This window comes from Meles meles, chromosome 13 (genome assembly GCF_922984935.1).
Source record: "Meles meles chromosome 13, mMelMel3.1 paternal haplotype, whole genome shotgun sequence".
NCBI lineage: Eukaryota > Metazoa > Chordata > Mammalia > Carnivora > Mustelidae > Meles > Meles meles.
In genome coordinates this window covers 37157133-37171781 of record NC_060078.1, presented here as the reverse complement: position 1 = coordinate 37171781, position 14649 = coordinate 37157133, and the positions used below count along the sequence as shown (strand labels likewise).

General features: G+C 37.5%; 1 protein-coding gene across 29 annotated transcripts in view; it reads left to right on the top strand.

Moving 5' to 3' along the window:
• The window catches only part of KCNMA1 (potassium calcium-activated channel subfamily M alpha 1), a 730062-nt gene that overhangs the window by 470269 nt on the left and 245144 nt on the right, over positions 1-14649 (top strand). The gene's annotated exons all lie outside the window — the stretch shown is intronic.

The following is a 14649-nucleotide window of genomic DNA, read 5'->3' as shown; positions in this document are numbered from 1 at the left end:
CTTAGGCTATATTTCCAGAAATGGAATTAGTTTGATTCATAATGCAGAATAACTTTCTGAAAATGTTGAATGAATTGACAGTTCCACCATCAAATTATAAGGTTATCTCTTTGTAGAGTCATCTTTAGTAGGTGAAACTCAGATATCCTACTAGTTAAGTAGAATAAACACAATGTTACTGTATTTTTGGTTAACTTGGATTTCTCTTATTTCAACCAAGTCTAATAATTTCTGATGGTTGCTTACTACTTATCCTTACTATTTCATGATGTGCCTCTTTATGATTTTTCACTTATTTATGAACTAGGGGTAGGGTATTTTTCATACATGTTTTTGGCATTACAAAAAGTTCATTATTTTTCTTGTATATTGCCATCTTATCTTCAGTACTTTTTTTGACATACAGAATTTTGGTATTTTTATGGTGGCTGATCTGCTATTTTTAAGTTTTTTAAGATTTCTTCTGCATCTGAGTTTACAGTTCTTCCTCTCTGCAGAGAGCTAATAAATACATAATTACATTTTCTTTAGCTCTTCTATGGCTTATTTATATTTCATTTCAATTCATCCCAAATTAATTTTAACAATGGCGTGAGATGGCTCTTTATATTGATCACCACTATTCACCAATCCTTCCATCACGAATGCTTAATGCTCATGTTCTTTCCATTTGTGATGACTCCCTTTTCGTATGTTAAATTCTTCTCTATATAATACGGTCTATTTTGCCTGTCTTTTTGTGATTTCTTATTCTGTTATTTTGTGGTCTCTAAATGGCCTCTGTGATTTCTGCATTTTGGGATTTGGTGAAGTTTCTTTGTGGCATAATACAGGGTCAGTGTTTGTGACTATTCAGTGGTTGTTATTAAAGAATGTGTGTTCCTAGTTTAGTGAGTAATAGATGTTATTTACCAGGATGGTAAATACATATGAATATATCCCAAGGAATTAAATGTTACACAAATATTCTTTATTTGTGCTTATTTTTGGCCAGTTTCTGGAAAAGGAACATTAACATCTCCCACTGTGCTGTGGCATTGCCAATGTTTCTTGTTTGTTTGATGTATTCTTGTGATTTTGTGTTTTGTATCTCAAAGGTATATTCTTAGGTGTGGAAAGTTTTTTCATTGTTACACATTCTTGGCAGATATTCCTTTTATCGAGATGAGTATTTCTCTTTCTTTCATAATTTTTCACAGTGGCTGTCACTTTATTTAATACCATTATCACTTTATTTGCCTCTTTTTTTGGTCAGCAGTTGTCTGGTACATATTTTTCAGCTTTTCACTTCTAACTTTACTTTAGGTTTTGTTTTTAGTATATTCTTCCAAATAGCATGCATCTGGAATGTGTTATTGATGGTTTTCTACTATCTGAGAGTCTTTGTCTTCTAATAGATGAACTCATTTGATTTTGTTGTGATGACTAATATAATTGGGCTGCTTTTGCTGTTACAATAATATTTTCTAATTAATATGCTTTTCTTTGGTTTCTTTTTTCATAATTCTTTTCCTTTAGCTGGATTGATCAAATTCTTTTGTTCTTTTTTCCCCTCTAAGGTTTTGAATTTGTGATTTCAAGTATATTCTTAAGTTTTTGGTGCACAAACTTAATTTTTTTTTTGTTAATGTGTATAATTAATAGTATCTTTGCCTTGGGGTGCCTGCCTGGCTCAGTTGGAAGAGCACATGACTGTTGATCTCAGGGTTGTGAGTTCGAGCCCCATGTTGGGTGTAGAAATTACTTAAAATAAATAAACTTTAAAAACATAGTATCTTCCCTTCAAGTAGGATGACAACTTTAGCTCATCTTTCTCACCTCCACTGCTGTTCCCCTTCCATATCTACATCTTCCACATAATGTCATCCAGAGATTTTAATTTTGGGATCATTGCTATTATTTATTATGTTTTATAATATTCAGTCAACACATAAACTAATCAGTTCTTTTGACTCTTTTCCCCCATTGGTTTTTGTATCTCACTGCTTTTGATTATTTTTTTTTTCCACCTGGCTAAGTATGTCTTTCTTGGTTCAAAATGATTTCTCCCGAGAATTATGAAGATAATCTTCCTTTGTTTCCTTTCATCCAGTGCAGCCAGGGGAATTATGACGATAATTTATTCTGTCATTGTTTTGAGAGGCTTATATCTTTATTTACATTGAAATGTCACCATGATATGTCTACATTTGGGTCTTTGAAAATTCATCCTACTGGACAGTTAACAGACCTTTTCCACCTGAGGATGCAGGTCATTCTTTTGGCCTGGGAAACTTGATTCTAATATTATTTTGAATTTTTCCTGCTTCCAATTGCCTTTATTTTCTCCTTCTGGAAATTCATTTAATAATAAATAATAAATATTGTATATACATTATATATAACTGTGTGCATGTATATAATAATTACATATTATATATGTCACACACAGTTACTCTATATGCTATGCAAATGTGAAATTATGTTTCTCAGCTCTGCCAAGTTCATTTCCAACCGAATATCTACTTTGCATCTGCCAACATTTTTTGCTTTTCTTTTATGTGCTGTAGTCTCTCTTCCCTTCTTTTCATCCTTGGGGGATTCTAGTATTACTTTAATGAGGTTTTGAGAGGGGTCAGAGGTAAAGCATTCCGTTCAATCTGCTATGTTTAACCAGAACTATTATTGGTTTAACCAGAACCAGATTACTGTTTTAATCACTGATGAATTGTATATATTTTAATCTACTGATGAATTATATATATTGGTATTTTATGTATATTGGTATTTTATGTGGAATCGTGGCATAATCTAACAAGTGAGATTGTTTCATTTTGTGCTTTGAAAAGTCAGGTTTTTTTTGTACCAGGTTGGTGCCTATTTTATAGAACAACTTTAGTAGTTTTCTTTTTTGTATTATGGGTTAGTTTAGAATTTCAATGAAATGTAAATGTTTTAAGGAATTTAATAATAAATTACATGGTTGCAAAGTCTTTGAAAGGAAGATATTAGTAAATTTTCTATTTATATATCAACTTTTACTCTATAACTATTTCCCTTTTTGGTCATATCAGCTTTCAAGGTTTACATTTCTTGGAAAGTCATCCCCTATTACTGAGGCTTGCAGTTTTATTAGTATAGAACTGTGCATGAATCTTTTTCTATTTGTGTCTTTATTGGATCAGCCAGTACTTTATTTTATTTTGTTTGATTGTTGTCGTTTGTTCCCTTGAATTTTTTTTATCCCTTTTAATCTTTATTGGTTTTCTTATTATTCAGTTATAAACACTAAAATAGAAATTGCCTGCCTCCTCATTGTTAAGATGACTTTTTCCCTAAGATCTTGAGCTAAAGGCATTTTTTAAAAGATTTATTTATTTTGAGGGAGAGCACATGCATGTGCAGGGTGGGATGGGGAAGGGCTGAGGAAGAGGGAGAGAGACTCTCAGGCAGACTCCCTGCTGAGCAGGGAGCCTGCTGCTGTGACTGGATCTCAAACCCTGAGATCATGACCTGAGTGGAAATCAAGAGTTGGGCGCTCAGTTGACCAAGCCCCCTAGGCACCCCATGCTGAATGCATTTTTTATATGTAGTCTCTTATTATACTATAGATTTCTTCTAACTTACAGTTAGCAAGTATGCTTTTTAAAATTAATTTAAGTAGAGACGCAGCATGCTTGGTGGGTATCTTAATGATTTTAGATTATTCAAGTGATTACTCAGGTAGGGAAAATTTGCTAACTATTTGAGAAAAAAAAAAATAAAGCTTCATTCCATTAGCATTCTGTTGACCAAAATAAATAAATACATCAAGGTAGATTTAAAAGGTTAAAAGAATAAATAGTCCTAAACCACAGGTTCCCACATGTGGCTGCACTTTAGAATCATCTGGGGAGTTTAAAAATTCTGACACCTAGGCTGTACCCCAGGCCAATTAAATCTGAATGTGGGAGGGGGAGGCAGGTATCAGTATTGTTTTAATATCCCTGGGAGATTGCATTAGCAGCACAGTCTGAGAACCACTGTTTTCTCAAAGTGTGGTCTCTGACCAAGAGCATCTGCACCATGCTGGGGCTGGTTAACTGTGCAGAGTGTCAGGCCCCATCTCAGATCCACTGAATCAGAATGTGAATGTTAACAAATCCTAGGTGATCGTGTGCATGTGGAATTTGAAGAGTGGGTTTCTATTTTTTTTTTTTTTAATTTTTAAAAAGATTTTATTCATTTATTTGACAGCACAAGCAGGGAGAACCACAGAGGGAGAGGGAGAAGCAGGCTCCCTGCTGAGCAGGATGCCAGCCCCCTGTGGGGCTCAATCCCAGAACCCTGGGGTCATAACCTTAACAAAAGGCAGATGCTTAACACACTGAGCCACCCAGGTGCCCCTGAATAGTGGTTCTCTAATGTCAGTGTAGCAAACTATGCCCCTTGGACTATTTATTTGAATAAAATGTTATTGGAATATAGCCATACCCACTCATTTACAACAGCCACACCCATTCATTTACATACATTTACATCAGAGTGGGAACTTGTGAGAGATCCTAAAATATTTGCTATCTGCCGGCTTAGGGAAGGTTTGCAATGCTTCTCAACCTTGATTCGTTCCTCAGACTCATCTCAGAGCTTAGAATTCCCATGCAGGAATTCATGGGCAGGCCCATGAAGCCAGAATAGATGCAGTTACCAGTAATTCTTAAAACTTCTCAGGTGTTTGAAATATGCAGCCAAGGTTCAGAACCACTGCCTTAAATGTATAAAGAACAGTTGATGCATTCAAAAATTCTGTTTCTATGTTGGAGGTGGCCATTGTTGAATTTTAACAAAAGAAACAGTGATGGAAGACTGATGAATCAGGCCATGTAACAAACTTTAGAATCTGAAAAGAAAAAAGAGAAAACCCCACCTTAAGCAAAATTTTAGACTTAGAAAAATCCCTTAAACAACATTAGAAGAAGAATGATGTACTGTGGAAGATAATAGAGAGCATAATGTCCACAGGACAGTAAAGCCCAGACAGACATACATACATACATATAAAACGTACACACATATATAAAATTTTTATTTATTTATTTTAGAAAGAGAGATGGAGCATAAGTGAGGGAAGGGCCAGAGGGAGAGAGAATCCTCAGGCAGACTCCCTGTAGAGCATGGTACCCACAGCTGGGCTCGATCATGACCTGAGCTGAAAGCAAGAGCCGGCCACCTAACCGACTGAACCACTCGGGTACCCCAACAAAGCCCAGATATATTAATAAGATGAAGACTCAGGTCGTCTGGCAAAGGCCCCTATAAAGCACCTTAAAGAACAAGATAAAATGACTAATAATGATGTGAAAAATAATTAACTTCACTTGTTGACATGGAAAAGGAACCTGAAGTAGTGATGCAGTTCTCTTCGGGGCCTTTCCAATGGTGAGGCTCGCTTTCCCTTCCACCCTCCCTCCCTCCTTGCCTTCTTTCCTTTCATCACAGTACTTAACCTGGTGGGATGCGGGCAGATGACCATTTACACAGTGGTAGAAATGCAAATTGCTAGCAGCCTTTGGCAAGAGAATCTCAGTGTTGAACGTGTTTACTTGAGCACTGATGTCTGCAATTGGAACTGACGGCAGAAGTCTGTGCCAGGGCCAAGTTTCCAAGCTTGGGCTTTGTGCAGGTAGATAATGTTGAGTTGAGACCTGGCTCTGTTGCTTACAAACTGTGTGCTGGACACACTGTCTTGTCCGTTTATCTTTAGCTATTTTTCTTCTGTTGTAAACTATAGTTAAAGTTTTTGGCATGCAAGAAGTAATTAAGAATAGTAGACAATCAATAATTGTAGATTTCATCATTGTCAACATCATTTCACCTGTAATTTAAAATAACAATCACATTATATATGGTGTGTGAGTGAGTGAATATGTGTGTGTGTGTGTGTCTGTGTGTGTGTGTGTGTCTTTCTGGACTTCCTGTTTGTCTTGCTGATTTTTCTATTGAGTTGTATACAATCCTATGCTTTTTAATTCTGTGGCTTCGCATGATGAAATTACCATTAACGAGTGCTTCCTATGTGCCTGCCTGTATTATCAAAGTACTTATTCTTCTGGTGTATAATCTCCAGGGTACCTTTTTAAAGTTAACATGTATAGTTAACATATATTAGTTTCAGGTGTTCAACATAGTGATTTGACAATTAAATACATCATGAAATGCTCACCATGGTAACTGCAGTTACCATCTGCTGTCATACAAAGTTATTACACTGTACTTTTCATCCCCGTGACTTATTTATTTTATAACTAAAAGTTTGTACCTCTAAATCTCCTTCACCGGTTTCTCCAATCTCCCCACCAGTCTCCTCTCTGGCAATTACCAGTTTGTTCTCTGTATTTATGAGGCTGTTTTTGTTTGTTTGCTTTGTGTTTTACGTTCCGTGTGTAAGTGAAATTATATAGTATTTGTCTTTCTGTCTGACTTATTTCACTTAGCATAATACTCTACATCCACCCATCTTGTTACAAATGGCAAGATTTCATTCTTTTTGATGGTTGAGTAATATTCTGTTGTATATATACGTGTGTGTGTGTGTGTGTGTGAGATATCTATAGATATAGATATAGATATAAAATATATATAGAATTTTCTTTATCCATTCATATATCGGTGGCTACTGCAGTTGCTTCCATATCTTGACTCCTTGACTCCTGTAAATAATCCTGCAGTAAACATAGGGATGTATGTATCTTTTCAAATTAGTGTCTTCATTTCCTTTGGGTAGATACCCAGAAATGGGATTACTGGATTATATGATATTTCTGTTTTTGAGGAAATTCCACACTGTTTTCCACAGTACCTATACCATTTTATATTTCCATCAACAGTGCATGAGGGTTCCCTTTTTTCCATATCCTCATTGATGCTTGTTATTTCTTGTATTTTTTATTGTAATCATTCTGACAGTTGTGAGGTGGTATCTCATCGTGGTTTTGATTTATACTTCCCAAATGATCACTGATGTTGAGCATCTTTTCATGTGTGTGCTGGCCCTCTATACGTCTTCTTTGGAAAAAAATATCTTAATTAGGTCCTCTGCTCATATTTAAGTCAGATTATTTGTTTTCTTGGGTGTTGAGTCAAATGAGTTCTTTATATGTTTTGAATATTAACCTCTTTCAGACATATCATCTGCAGATATCTTTTTCCTTTTAGGAGGTGGGGTTTTTTTTGTTCTGTTGATGGTTTCCTTTGCTGTGTAAAAGTTTTTTAGTTTGAGATAGCCCCATTGTTTATTTTTGCTTTTGTTTCCCTTGTCTGGGGAGACATATCCAGAAAAATATTGCTAAGACTGGTGTCTGGAGATTATTGCCTGGGTTTTCTTCTCGGAGTTTCGTGGTTTCAAGTTTCACGTTTTGGTCTTTAATCAATTTTGAGTTTATTTTTGTGTATGGTACAAAAAAGTTTTATTCCTTTGTATGTAGCTGTCCAGTTTTCCTAGCACCGTTTATTGAAGAGACGGTCTTTTCCCTGTTGTATATTCTTCCTTTGTTGTAGATGAATTGACCATACATGCATGGAGTTATTTCTGGGCTCTCTATTCTGTTCCATTGATCTCTGTGTCTGTTTTTGTGCTGGTATCATACTGTTGTGATTACTGTAACTTTGGTTGTATCTTGAAGTCTGAGACTGTGATACCTCCCACTTTGCTCTTCTTTCTCAAGATTCTTTTGGCTGTTTGGTGTCTCCTGTGGCTCCATACAAATTTTAGAATTATTTGTTCTAGTTCTGTGAAAAACACTATTGGTGTTTTGATAGGAATTGCATTGAACCTGGAAATTGCTTTGGGTAGGATGGGCATTTTAACCATATTAATTTTTCCAGTCCATGAACATGGAATATCTTTCCATTTATTTGTGTTGTCTTCAGTTCCTTTCATTAATATCTTATAGTTTTTAGAGTAGAGTTGAGTTCTTTCACCTCCTTGGTTAAATATATTCCTAAATATTTTATTTTTATTTTTAATTTTTTTTAGATTTTATTTATTTATTTGACAGACAGAGATCACAAGTAGGCAGAGAGAGAGAGGAGGAAGCAGGCTCCCTGCTAAGCAGAGAGCCAGATGTGGGGCTCCATCCCAGGACCCTGGGATCATGACCTGAGCTGAAGACAGAGGCTTTAACCCACTGAGCCACCCAGGTGCCCCTATTTTATTCTTTTTGATACAGTTGTAATTAGGATTGTTTCATTTCTCTTTCTGCTATTTCATTAATAGTATATAGAAACATAACAGATGTCTGTATATTGATTTTGTGTCCTGCAACTTTACGGAGTTCATTTATCAGTTCTAATAGATTTTTACTGAAGTCTTTAAGGTTTTCTATGTATAGTAGTATGTCATCTATAAACAGGTTTTACTTCCCCCTAACCAATTTGGATGCCTTTTATTTCCTTTTCTTGCCTGATTCTTATGGCTACGACTTCCAGTAGTATGTTAAATAAAAGTGGTGAGAGTAGATATCCTTGTCATCTTCCTGATCTTATGGGAAAAGCTTTCAGCTTTTCACTATTGAGTGTCATGTTAGTTGTGGGTTTGTCATATATAGCCTTTATTATGATGAGGTATTTCTCTCTATACCTACTTTGTGGAAAGCTTTTATCATGAATGGATATTGAATTTTTTTCAAATGCTCTTTCTGCATCTATTAAGATGATCATACCTTTTTATCTTTCATTTTGTTCATGTCATGTATCATGTTGATTGATTTGTGGATATTGAACCATCCTTGGAATAAATCCCACTTGATCCTGGTAAATGATCCTTTTTGTATTTTTAAATATGGTTTGCTAATATTTTGTTGAAGACTTCTACATCTAGGTTCATAAGGGATATTGGCATGTACTTTTCTTCTTCTTTTTTTTCTTTTTAAAGATTTTTTATTTATTTATCTGACAGAGAGAGAGATCACAAGTAGGCAGAGAGGCAGGCAGAGAGAGAGGAGGAAGCAGGCTCCCCGCGGAGCAGAGAGCCCGATGCGGGGCTCGATCCCAGGACCCTGAGATCATGACCTGAGCCGAAGGCAGCGGCTTAATCCACTGAGCCACCCAGGCGCCCCTCTTCCTTTTTTTTTAAATAGTATCTTTGGTTTTTGTATCAGGGTAATGCTGACCTCATAGAATAAATCTGAAACAATTCCCTTTTTTTTTTTTTTTTAAGAATAATTAGAGAAGGATAGTTATTAATTCTTTCACTGTTTATGGAATTTACCTTTGGAGCCACCTGGTCCTGGACTTTTGTTTATTGGGAGTTTTTTTTATTACAGATAGAATTTTATTACTAGAAATCAGTCTTTTCTGAGTTTCTTTTCTTTTTTTTTTTAAATTACTTTTCAGTGTACTAGAATTCATTGTTTATGCACCACACCCGGTGCTCCATGCAATACGTGCCCTCCACAATACCCACCACCAGGCTGGCCCAACTTCCCACCCCCCGCCCCTTCAAAACCCTCAGAGTGTTTTTCAGAGCCCATAGTCTCTCATGGTTTTCTATTTCTTCCCTGTTTAGTCTTAGAAGACTATATGTTTCTTGGGATTTATCCATTTCTCTTAGGTTATCCAATTTGTTGGTGTATAATTTTTCATAGTAATGTCTTAAAATTCTTTGTATTTCTGTGGTATTGGTTGTCCCTTCTGTCCCTTCTCCTCTTCCTTTTTTTTTTTTTTTTTGTTAAAGTTTATTTATTTTTTAGTAATCTCTACACCCAGTGGAGATTTCAAACTCACAACCCCAAGGTCAAGTGTCATATGCTCTTCGGACTGAGTCACCTAAGCACCCCTCTTCATTTTTTATTTTACTTATTTGCATTCTCTCTCCCCCTCTCTTTCTCTTTTTCAATGAGTCTGACTAAAGTTTATCAATTTTGAGTATCTTTTCAAAGAATGAGCTCTTATGTTTCATTCATCTTTTCTGTTTTTCTATTGAGTCTCTATTTCATTTATTTTCACTCTGATCTTTATTATTTTCTTCCTTCTACTAATTTTTTGTTGTTTTTGTTGTTGTTGTTGTTCTTCTTTTTCTAGTTCCTTCAGGCATAAGGTTTGATTGTTTATTTGAGATTTTTCTTGTTTCTTGAGATAGGCCTTTATGACCATATACTTCCTTCTTAGAACTGCTTTTGCTGCATCACAAAGATTTTGAACCTTTGTGTCTTCAGGGTATGAGCCAAGAGGTGAAGGTACTAAGAGTGGGTGGAGAGCTTCAGCTCTGGTAGGTTTGCAACAGAAGCCTCAGCCAATGCCGTGTGGAGTTCTACAGCCACATGGTTCTTTAGGGTTGTCCCAAATGGAAACAGGGCAGCGAGTCTTTGTCCCCACCTCTCCTGGTTAGTGGGGGCCATCCCTGGCAAGTGTATAATCTTAGATGAGACCTCTTCCTGAGTCAGGAAAGAATAAATATCTCTCTGGGGCACCTGGGTGGCTCAGTCAGTGAAGCGTCTGCCTTCAGCTCAGGTCATGATCCCAGGGTCATGGGATCGTGTCCCGCATCAGGCTCCTTGGTCAATGGGGAGTCTGCTTCTCCCTCTGCCTGCTGCTTCCCTTGCTTGTGCGCTTTCTCTGACGAATAAATAAAATCTTAAAAAAAAATAAAAAAGAATAAAGATCTCCAAAGAAGGGACCTGGGCTGTGCCTCATAATATCCACTACAGCTACAGCTCATGTGTGTTCTTCATTTAATATCGTCTCAGATGTGGTATAGAAATATTTTATTAGGATTCTTATAGTTAGTCACTAGTACTCCATAATGTGTGGAGTACCTGTGCCCAGGTAATTCCAGCTTTCTAAACTAATAGAGTACAGAAAATGAGAGAACCATCCACTTTAATTAGTTGTTGCTATAATAGAGAAGTTTACTATTGCTTAATATTTAAAGGAACTCACTTGAATTCATCTGGATCTTTGTGGAGGCATAAATCATGGTTTTTGGTACACACACATTTTCTTTTTTACATCTCGGTCATAGTCATTTTATATTTTCCTGGAGTATATTTTCTTTCAGAGGTTTTAAGTTTTAGGGAATAAATGATAAGAATACAGTGTTATAAAGCAAAGAAGATGAATGATTTGTCAGTTAGCCATGCCCTTTCCACCTCTCCCTTTTCTTGGTCTCCTTTATGGAATTTGAGTTGCTGTCTGTGCTTCTATAGGATCTCTCTGGGTACAGCAGAAAGACCATTGTTTATGGCTTTTCCCTGGTTAGGAGGCTTCAGATGTCCTAAGGGTGTCAGCCCTCCCCTGTCAGGTGAGCCCTCAACATTCATGGCTCTTTTCTTCAGGGAAAGACCACCCTCCTTGGGCGGTCTATGGGTTCTGAATGCAGAGTATGTACCTTTAACTCTCTGCTCATTCTTTTTCTTTTTCTATTTTTTTTAAAGGTTTTATTTATTTATTTGACAGAGATCACAAGTAGGCAGAGAGGCAGGCAGAGAGAGAGGGAGGAAGCAGGCTCCCCCTCAAGCAGAGAGCCCGATGTGGGGCTCGATCCCAGGACCCTGAGATCATGACCCGAGCCGAAGGCAGAGGCTTAACCCACTGAGCCACCCAGGCGCCCCTCTGCTCATTCTTTTTCAAAAGGCTGATTCATTTATTCAGCTCAGGTGGGTATTTACCAAGCACTCACTTTACACCAGGCTCTAATTCAAAGCCACGAGCAAAGCAGACACCAGTTCCTCCCCTCAGCCCACTGATGTTATGGATACGGAGTCAGAAAGTAAGTCACTGAGGTAAAGAAGACGCCAGTGCTTCCTCATGCTGTGGAGAAAAGTGAAGTGGGCACAAAGAGTAAGAATTTGAGGTGGGGGCGGCAGAAATGGGTAACAGAAGAAGGCAGTCAGGTTGGAAGGATACTAATGTCAGGAGAAGGAGGAGGCCGTCAGATCTGCAAGGAAATGAGGTGGTGTTGCTTTATAGGTCCTTGGAGGACTTGGACTTTGACTCTTCTTAAAATGGGACCTTGGAGGATTTTGAGCGGAGGGGAAGCATGATCTATTTTACTGTTTCCCAGGTTCATTCTGGCTGCTGTGCTGAGAATCCACCAGCGGGGTCCAGGGCAGAAAGCAGTTAGGGAGCTGAGGGGTCCATGCTTCAGATGACTATCTCTCCAGACAGTTTGACTTGTTTTTCTCTCCTGTACATTGTTAATCTTCTAGTGTCTCTCTGCTTTTTTATTGACAAAATGCTCAGATCTAGGTCTACAGTTCACCTCTGGCAAGACTAGAGGACCTACAGCTGCTGCATTCGCTGTTTCCTACCCTTATTTCCATACAGCTCCGTAACAAGGGAAGCTTTTATTCTATTATATTTTTATGAGTCACTTTAAAATGTGGGAAGCTGGGGCACCTGGGTGGCCCAGTGGGTTAAAGTCTCTGCCTTCGGCTCAGGTCATGATTCCAGGGTCCCGGGATTGAGCCCCACATCGGGCTCTCTGCTCAGCAGCGAGCCTGTTTCCTCCTCTCTCTGCCTATTTCTGATCTCTCTCTGTCAAATAAATAAATAGGGAGGCTGCAGACAAATAATAGAGGATGCAGAAGTATCACCTACAGTAAAAATAAAGAAATTCAGTTCAAAGTTTTCATCATTTGTATTCTATTTTTGTTTCTATAAATAAAAAAATATATATGCAAATATATGTATACATAAATATATATTTACATATATACTATATATGTAATACATGTACCACATATATGTGGTATATGTGCTATATATGTAATATATGTACCATATATACTACATATGTAATATGTTATATGTTGTATATGATATATATATGTGCGTATATACGCACACACAGGATTTTTAGGCTGAAACTATTAGCAGCTAATATGACACTAAAACATCCTTCTGTGTCCTTACTGGTTTCAGTGCTGCTAGGCTTCTACCTCAGATTTCTAAATGTGTCACTTTATCTCCCAGCAGTGTGTGCTGATGATGCTGGACTGAGACCAGCCATCAGGTTGGGCTGGATGCTTAGGACCAACAGTAGAGTTTATTACAAATATACCTCCCAGCCTCTGCCACTCATTCTGATTTAATAAGGCTTGAGAACTTTGAAAATATTTTGCACAAGCAATATATTTTCTGGGAAGTCCTGGGCTTTTGAAGACATTTTTTGTTTTTATTTTTATTGTTGAACAAGTGCTGGACAGGCATAAAAGTCTTGGGCCAGATTCTCCTTGTCTTAAGAGTCTGAGTGTTGCCCATTGTCATTGATACCTACTATCACATCATGTTGTCTTTGGGGCATTCATGGTGACCCTCTTCCTACCCTGGCACTTTGTTTTTTTAATTTATGTTAATACTTAAAATTTGAAGAAAAGATTCTCGACATGAGTTTCTTAGAGATGGTCATTCATTTTGGCTCTTACTCTCCGGTCCTTTTTTCCTTTCTAGAAAGTTCTTTTTGATTATGTCCCAGCTGTTACTTAAGGTCTACAGGTTGTTTGTACTTCCCTTTGGAACATGTTTTATTCATAAGTTGGATTTCTGTGATCTCCCCTCCATTTCCATTTTCTTAGATTTCATCCTTTTTTCTCCCTTTTTCTTATGTTCTCTGTGTTCTGGGATTATTTCTCAGGTTTGTTCTCTGCAGCGTTCGGCTGCGTTAAGTGAACCTTTCATCAGTTCTGTTAGGACTGTGTTTCGGCTCCTGGGCCTTCCGTTCATCAACATCCCTTCTCATCTCTGCACTTTCTGGTTTAATAAAAGTAATATAAATATCATTTGGCATAGAAGGCCAGCGTCTTCTGAGAAAATCTTCTGTTCATGAAGGTAAATCCTTTTTAGATGAGAAATTTCCCTTTCGAGCTATTATCCCTTTCTCTCTCTTGTGCAATGGGATTTTTCCCCCCTCCTGGGCTTTGCATTAGCCCTTCCTTGTCCCCTAATGCTTGAACAGGCGAAATCTAACTCGGCCCAAAGTGGAGCCATAGAGTGGAAAACTTCCCATCTGTCTCCTTTCCTTGATTCATTGCACTGACTCCCCCAGCCTCTTCCCATTCCCACCGCTTCCTGCCTCACATACGGGGGCAGAATAAAGTCTCACCCATCAGCCAAGAGCTGCCTGTCAACAATTTAGCCCACCCTGGGCTCAGCACTGCACTTGGCATGTGGGGGCACTCGACAAAATGCTTTCGGAAAATCTGTACAAGAAAATCCCCTTAGCAAAGGGTGTGATATTGAAACTCTCTCAAAGCTGTGATAATCAGCATTTTGTCAGTGATTCTCTTACATGATGGCCAAGCATGAAAGCCCCATGAGTGACTCAGAATGTTTTTGACTCATGAATTTGATTTCAACAGAAATATATTTTACCCCAGGCTATTAAAACGCAACAATAATTTATATTTTCTCTGATCCTGGATAGTATCTTCCTTCCTGGTACCTGTCCCTCTTTTCTGCTGTCTAGAAATGCTGGCTCTTGGTTTCCATTCAGCAGAGGTTGCCAATTTAGAAAGGACAGGCATTTATCTTGATGCTTAGTAAAAGCAGAAATATGTATGTTTTGGATCCTGAAGTTATGGGGTGTGAGATCTTACCAATTTGACTTTTTTTTTTTTTTTTTTTGATTGGGAGAGAAATAGAGAACTTCTCTAGAAAATGGATCACACTGTGGGCTTTACTCTTCATTTTATC